Below are 7625 nucleotides of genomic sequence, written 5' to 3' on the forward strand. Positions count from 1 at the left end.
GAAAAACGGCTTGTGAAAGTAGCCTGGACAGTTCGCTTGAATTCCAAGTTTTAATATTTGAGTTGATGGTTTTGGTATTCCCAGGAAGATCCCAGCTTCCCCTGTGTCCAGCCGGGTAGGATTCTGGCATGGGGAAGCATGGCGTTTGGCAGGCAGAAAAGTGATTTCTTTTTAAGTGGCATATGGCAGTGTGAAGATGGGGGAAGGGTCTATCACAGGGAAAGTTGAAAACTCAACTGAATTCAGTGGCAAAGGAGCAATTATGTGAAGGCAGTGAGGTGCACACAGCATAGTAATTTGCAGATCTACCTGCTCATATTTATTTCCCAAGCCTTCAGTGGTTCTCTTCCTTGGGGCTCTGGATTCCATTTAGCATACAAATGGGAGGAGCGTGGCAATTGCTAAATAAACTGGATGTGGACAAAATGTGGAGGAAAAAAAGCATCATCTGGTTATCTTATGGGAGAAAAAAATAGAAAATTAAGGATTTGGTGTAAAATCATCGAGCTATGGAAGAAAAGCGAGCCTCAAAGTGGAAGCACAAGGATATTGACCAGCTTTTCCTCTTTGATGGTGTTCTCATGTTGTATGTTGTTTCCATACAGACCTTTGACTGTTGGGGAGGGGGAAATCTTTCTTCAGCCCCCATAGGCTGGCTGCAGCAAAGTAAGGCTCCAGTTGATTCTCTTCATAGTGAGATAAGTATAATTGTGTTTTAAACCGAGGAAGGGGTGTCTAATGCAGTTCCTTCATCATTCCAATGCAGCTCCCTGATCTTTGGTACTTAGGGGTAGTCCTTAGCTACAGTACAGCCCATGTAACATGCAGCTACCTGAAGGGGATGCTGTGAAGCCTGCTGTGTCTTGGTGCTCATAAGCTTTACACCCCTGCATGGGGGGCACAGTGGGGATTCAGGAATCACAGCTCACGGTCCCCGAGGTGCTATAGCTGCCTGCTGTTCCCCTGGGAGCATTAAAGGCATTTGTATCCAAAACCCAAGTCCAATGTTTCAAACGCACTGCAGGCAGATTTGCTGCCATTAAGTTCTCGATGCACGTTCTGTTTCAGAGCTGGGTTTGTTCCTAATTGAAAATATGTTCTGTACCTAATGCAGTGCTCTCCTTGGGCCACATTCGTCTTGTAAAGCGGAGAGTGATGGTTGAGGAACAAGGGCAGCCAGGCTGTCATGCAGATTGCAAGTAGAATTATATGCTCCTTTCATCAAAGATTTTCTGAAGACAAACACAGCATATTTTTAGGAGACAGAATTCCACTGTATTATAGGAGAAATGAATGCACCCAGGCCAGCCAGCTAACCACCTCTTACTTTAATCAATCAGTAACACAGTTGTTTTCAGCCTAAACATAGTTTTCCCATAGAGGTATAAGCATTGTCAATAACTATGTTGGAGCAGCATAGGCTGTGTGATGGCTTGCCCAAATGTGTTGGGAATCTATGGGGAGGATACCCAGTCATGACCCCTTTGAAAGACAAGAGCTGACCCAGCACCATCTCTCCAACACACTACAGCTGGTGATGCTCCAGCCCTGGGGGAACAGACCGAGGGTCTGTGCCTCATGGGCTGCTGGCTACAGCATCCCCTGTTCAAATGGGTTTGGTTGGATGGCTGGGAGAAACTGTGGCACCTTCTGATGGTGGGACGGACCACCAGCATACTCTCCATCCCCTTCTTGCATGGTAAAGGAGGAGAAACACCTTCCCACCACGGCTGAGAGCAAAGATGGAGGAGGTTTCCATGGCTGAGGTCTGGAAAGCATCTTGTCTTTGTGAGCCAAGGTCTCTGGGCTCCATGTGCTATTCAGGGGATGCGTTTGCACTTTGCAAAGGGTATTCTTGAAGCCATCTGGTGCAGAAACAGGGAATATAAAGCGACACCTCAAGAACTGGCAGGAATCATTCCACCTTGCTTTCACTCTGTTAACATCCCTTTTCTGTTCTTCGTCTCATGTTTTGCTCTCATTGCTTTTAGGGAGCCCACTTGCCAGGCTGTTTAGGCCCTTTGAGCATGTTATGAGGAAATTAAAACCAAAACGAGATCCAGTCAGTAAGAAATCCCAGCAGAAACATATTAGCTAAAGCTGTTCTCTCCAGAAATGGGGTCTGTGGCTGCGGTTATCATTGCATCCCCCATTTAACCCTTTGCATCCTCCCAGATACCTTTAAAAATCCCCCTTCCTCTGCACTTTATCCAGACAACTAAAACACTAGGAGCAAGCCAGCTGTTGCTAGTAACATCAGCACTTTCCTGCTGTTTGTTTTAAGCTAATTGCTTTTGAACAGTGGCGATCAGGTGGGATGTGTCAGATCCAGCATCTGAACCTTGATATTGCCAGATTTGAGGAGGGTTCACTTCTCCTTGCTATTTATGAAGAGTAAGATCTAACCTTAGGAATATTCAGGGTCCTGCCAGTGCGGATATATGGCCAAGGGCTTTGGTTACCAGATTTCCAATACAGGAGGCATCAGGAAAGCTCTTTTTGGAGTACCTTGGTATATTCTGAGCTAGGCGATGCTCAGAAAGCCAGCTGAGCTCCTTGAAGGTAGAGAGGATTTTTAAGCATCTGGGCCCAGTGTATAATAATGGTGTGAACATGACTATTGTTTGATTTGCTGTCTTTTCTCCATCCCTTTAAATTATGTGTGTTAGGGCAAAAAGAAGCTTTAGCTGCACTTGGAGATTTCCCCTGGCCAGAGGAAGCTTGGTGGTGTAGGGAGAGGAATAGAGGTGAGAATGCAGGTACGGGCTTAGATACTGTAATGTAGGATACAGTTAGGTTATCTGGGGTTTGGATAGCTTCATGGTTTATATTTGTATGGAGATAAGGAAAAAATGAAGTAATTTGTAGTTTCTAGTAGAAAGTAGTACTAGTGGAGACAAGCACAGATTTCACAAGGGGGTCCCAAAGGGGCCCTTTCCAAATGTCTCGGGGAGCCACGTTTGCACCTTAGCAGGGAACAAATGGTTGTTGTTGCTGGAGGGACTCAAGGAGAAGGAGGACAGCACTGGGGACCGAGTCTCGAGCAGCCTGGCCAGGTAGGAGACATTGCCCACCTGTATCTCATCGTCTGGCATCTTCGTGGCTGCTCCAGCAGTTTCGTATGTGGGGTCTCTGGCTGTTAGCCTCTGGTCCTCAGCCCAACACCTCCTTCTGTTCTTGGTGATATGTGGGTGAAATGTATTGCTTAGAAAACCATTTTGGGATGGTCTTGTGTTTCTGCGTAGCAGAAGAAAACCTCACTCCAGACTGAAGTTCTTTTCGAGGTAGATAGACTCTAAATTTACCCAAATGAAAAGGTTTTGCAATTAAAAAGTTCTTAAGTTCTAAAGTTACAAAAAGATCAGTTTGAATGGTTGTATTACAAAATCATCTCCTGTTTGAAAGAAATGTAGAGGTAATAGAGCAAAATACCCAAAGCTGTAGGTAGGTTGTATTAGGATATTCTAGGTTTGGTTTTGTTGCTTAGCATGGGCCGGTTTTTAAAGTACATGTTGGGCAATCTCATCCCAAGACAGTTAACTGAATCTGTCTCATGTTTTTAAGGGGAGGTTTGAAGGGGTTTGGCCATGATCTTCAGGAGCTGTGAATAGTTCCTGTGTTAAGGGGAGGATTGCATGATCTCTGAAAACAAAAGGTTGTTTTGGGGGGTAGGGGAAAAGTTTAGAGCCATCAGAAGCCCCACATCACTGAGCATGCTTCTGGTCATCTTGGCCACTGTGGTTCATTTCAGGGTGCCAGCAATACATGTGTGAATTGACTCCCATTGTTTACTACCAGTCCCTGAACGTTTGGGGGGTGGGGGGGGAATGTTGCTTGTGGGCAGATAAAATAATGTCTTTGTGCATTTCAGCATTGTAGCCTCTTCATGTCTCTGTGTCTGCCTGTCTCCCAAATCGCTGTGGCATACTCAAGCGGTAGTGGTCAGTTCTGGTGGCAGGCAGAGCTTCAGCTTTCTCTTGGCCATGAGCGTTCTGGATGTGTGTTTTGCTTCCAGCACTCAGGATTGACTGTTCTGCAGTGCTTCAGAGCTAGTAACTTTTGCCTGTGTGTTATGTACAAAATGTGAAGGGGGGGTGGGTGGGGATGCTTACAGAGTTCTCATGGCATGCATTTGGGATGACCATGTTGCTTGTTGGCAGTGAATGCACCATCAGGTCTTTTGTGTGTGCCCCATTTCCCAGAGCCGATTGGTGGGGTTTTTGTTTCTGAGAACTGAAGTAGCTGAGAACACTTCCCTGGTCCTCTCGAATGACAAGGTGCAGGCAGTAAAACCCCTCCAAGCAGACAGCTTGGTGGTGTCTGACCTGAGCCAAAGGTCTCAAGCAGGACCATGGAAAGGGGGTTGGTGCTGAAGGTGGGTTGTTACTTGGCAACTAGTTCCTGAATCTGGGATTGAGTTGAGTTGAATTAGTGGATGAAGTGCAGTCTGGTTTGAGTCCTAAGGTAAAGGCAGTGGTGTATCACATGGAGGCCACCAACAACATGTGCTTTGCATTCAGTGTGCATATACATGTGCTGCATCCTGCTGTGAGCAAGCGTGGAAAGTGCATGTTTACACATGAATCAAAACCAATGGCTAGAGCCAGGCTTTCAGTTAGATCTTTAGACCTGCCATTCCCAAGAGCACAGAAGGCAGGTGCAGGATGGGGGACCCCTGTGAGAGGGATGGAGAGATGCAGCAATATGAGCTACAGGTTCACTGGGATGCTTGTGAGCCATCAGGCACTCAGGGCTTGTACAGAAACATATGTGAACCAGGTAGTCCAGGAAAACTTGGCTATATCTATTGTTGCTTTTGGTTTATAGTCCTCATCAGGGGAAGTGAACAGGGGGAGAGCAAGTCTGGCAGGGCAAGAAGGGTGTTTGCTGGAGCTGTAGGAAACATGAAGGATCTTTTATTTCCCCTTCTTGTGCCTGTGGTAAAAGAACTCCTTCAGAATGCTGTTGGAAACCCCTCCAAGTGTTCCTTCCAATATATCCAGAGATTCAGCTGGATTCTCCGTTGAATCTGCTCAACTCATTTTGCCAATCCATGGGGAAAATAGGACGTACCTGTCCTCTGAAAGCACAGCCCTTTGCTCCGTGGAAATGCCAAGCTTCCAGGAGACTACATGCATTCAGTCCAGCCCTCTCTTCCTGTTCCAGTGTCGAGAGCATCTTTCACTTGTGCAGTGGGTGCACAAACTGACGAGGTAATGGGAGTTGAGTCTTTTAGAACACCAGGGGCTTGTTTTGTGTAGCTGTTGCCGTTGGACTGTGACGTGGGATTGCCAGGGGCCTGATCCTGCAGCTCCTGCTGCCTTAAACCTCTTGACTTCAGCAGGGTTTGAGTATATGTTTGAGTTGGGCCTGTGGTTTCAGCGGGGTTGTGATTTGAGGTTCAGTCTCGCCAGCACCTTTATTACAGGATGCGCCGTTGGCACCACTTGGGAAGCAGATGCATGCACTGGTTTCTTTTCCTTTCTTCCTCAATACCCTGTGACTGCCTGCAAAGGCCAGGTTTTAGGTTCAGCTGCGTTTAGCCCCCAAGTCTTTCAGTTGTTCTGCTTTGTGATGTTTGTCTTTCTGGTTGGGATGGGGAGAAAGGGAGCCCAGGTGGGTAGGGACACCTCTGCTTGGGATAGAGGCACAAGATACCTAGTACATGGCAGGCTTTCTAGCGAGTTTTTGAGTTTGTTTGGGGTTGTTTTTTCTGTTCCTGTAAATAGTAATGTACAAATGATGACCAGACAGTGTGGAAATGATTAAAAATAAGAAAAAAAAAAGTCTTTTGTTGTTGGTTTTTATATTACCTCATTCAGCAAGTTTGTTTTACAATGACTCAACGATGCTTTATTTATATTGTTTGTACTGTAATTAAACTGATTGACAAACATTTCACTTTGCTTGTTGTTTCATATGGGTTTGGTTTGATTCAGTATGCCAGTTTGTATTCTGTTCCCCTTTCCCCCCTCTCTCCGCGTTGGGGTTTTTGTGTCCGCTGTACAGTATTCTAAATAATTAAAAAATAATAATAATAATTAAAAAAAAAAAGGAAAAAAAAAGCTGTAAAGTACCACAGAGAGAGGCTGCTCTATTGTATAGGTCTCTTTCTAATAAAGACAAGAAAACTTGTTCGTCACAGCTTGCTTTTTTGCTTGAGTCTTCATTGCCGTGTTATTGAGAGGCACCTGCCCTGGCCCCACTTCCTTCTCTGGTTAACGACGAGATACTGTCACTCTTTGCCAGTAATAAAGATGAGGTATTGTCTGAGAGCTGGGATGGCAGAAGAGCTGGTAATGGTGCAAATTGATAAATTAAAAAGCAATAAGTCAGCGGGGCTGTAATGGTGTATATCTAAGAGTTCCGAAAGTGCTGATGAACTGAATGACAGATCTCCCAGCAAAGAAAATATGCGAGCTTTCATTAAAAACAGCTATTCTCCCCGAGGAAGAGAGAGTAGTAAATGTTGCACCTCAGCTTTAAGAGTCTCTGGAGGAGATCCAAGGAATTAGGCCACTAACGGTTACATCTGTATCTGCTAAATTGGTTGAAATGATCATTTAAAATAAGAATAATAAAACATCTTTAAGGTCATGGTATGGTCTGCTCTAATCACTTCTTTGAAGGGAAATCATGGCTCTCTATTAGGCTGCTCTGAACAAGTCGTTTAAAGCCCTGAACAATGGGCACCTGATTGACACATTTATTTACCTTGTTAAAGGTCTTGGCCTGAGTACACCATGAGAAGGAATCAGGAAGCTAAAGAAGCCCAAGGAGAAGCCAAAATACTGCCTTAATGTGGGAAGTTGGGAGATGGGATGGAGAGGGATGCAAGGAGTGATGGGTGGTAAGCAGGTACATGCTGGAAGGGTCCCTGCTGGGACCAGTGTGTTCTCAATGGGTTGGTGATAACACTGAGTGGTATCAGTGGCTGCAGAAAAGCTGCATAAGGTTAAAGGGAGCTCTGTGGTGCCAAGGTGGGTACATAGAGAACAACTAAACACGCATTAAGGGGGGAGGAAAGGGAGATGACCTAAATACGTGCTCTGAGGCAAGGAAATGCAAGATTTGAAGATCCACAATGGAGTGAGACAGCCAGTGCTATGGTTTGGCCATCAATGCTTGTCCCATCTTATCAAAGACACAGAGAAATCAGGGGTGGTCAGAAAGTAGCAGAGCTATGAAGAAAAAGTGAGGAATTTCCCTCAAAAACAAGATGCAAAGAGGGGGATCTGATAACCACAGACAAGCAGGGGAGAAGCAGCGGATTGGAGAGGGCTCTTTTCCTGGTCTTGCAAGCAGCACAGTGCACGGGCTGTTATTAAAGGGCAGCGTAGTCAAGACTGATGCCAAGGTGGATGGGATATCCAATGCATCACAGGACCAGAGACCTGCAGCAGGGTTTTGCTCAAGAGAAGACCTGGAAAGGTGAGTTTGCATCTTCCTGGGCTAAGTGGGACTGCCCACACAATGGGATTGGGGGTTTTGGGGGGTTTATCCTTTACATTTCCTTGTGCCTTGGTGTAAATCTGTTCATTCTTCATGGTGCCCATCCCATCAGGCCTCCCACCAGCAGGGAGCCATCAGTTCTGTCCTGCCTGAGGAGGGTAAGTCTGTGGCTT

This window comes from Neopsephotus bourkii, unplaced genomic scaffold, assembly GCF_033783945.1.
Source record: "Neopsephotus bourkii isolate Nb327-2 ecotype Australia unplaced genomic scaffold, CSIRO-AGI_Nbou_v1 NB_1768, whole genome shotgun sequence".
NCBI classification, from domain to species: Eukaryota; Metazoa; Chordata; class Aves; order Psittaciformes; family Psittacidae; genus Neopsephotus; species Neopsephotus bourkii.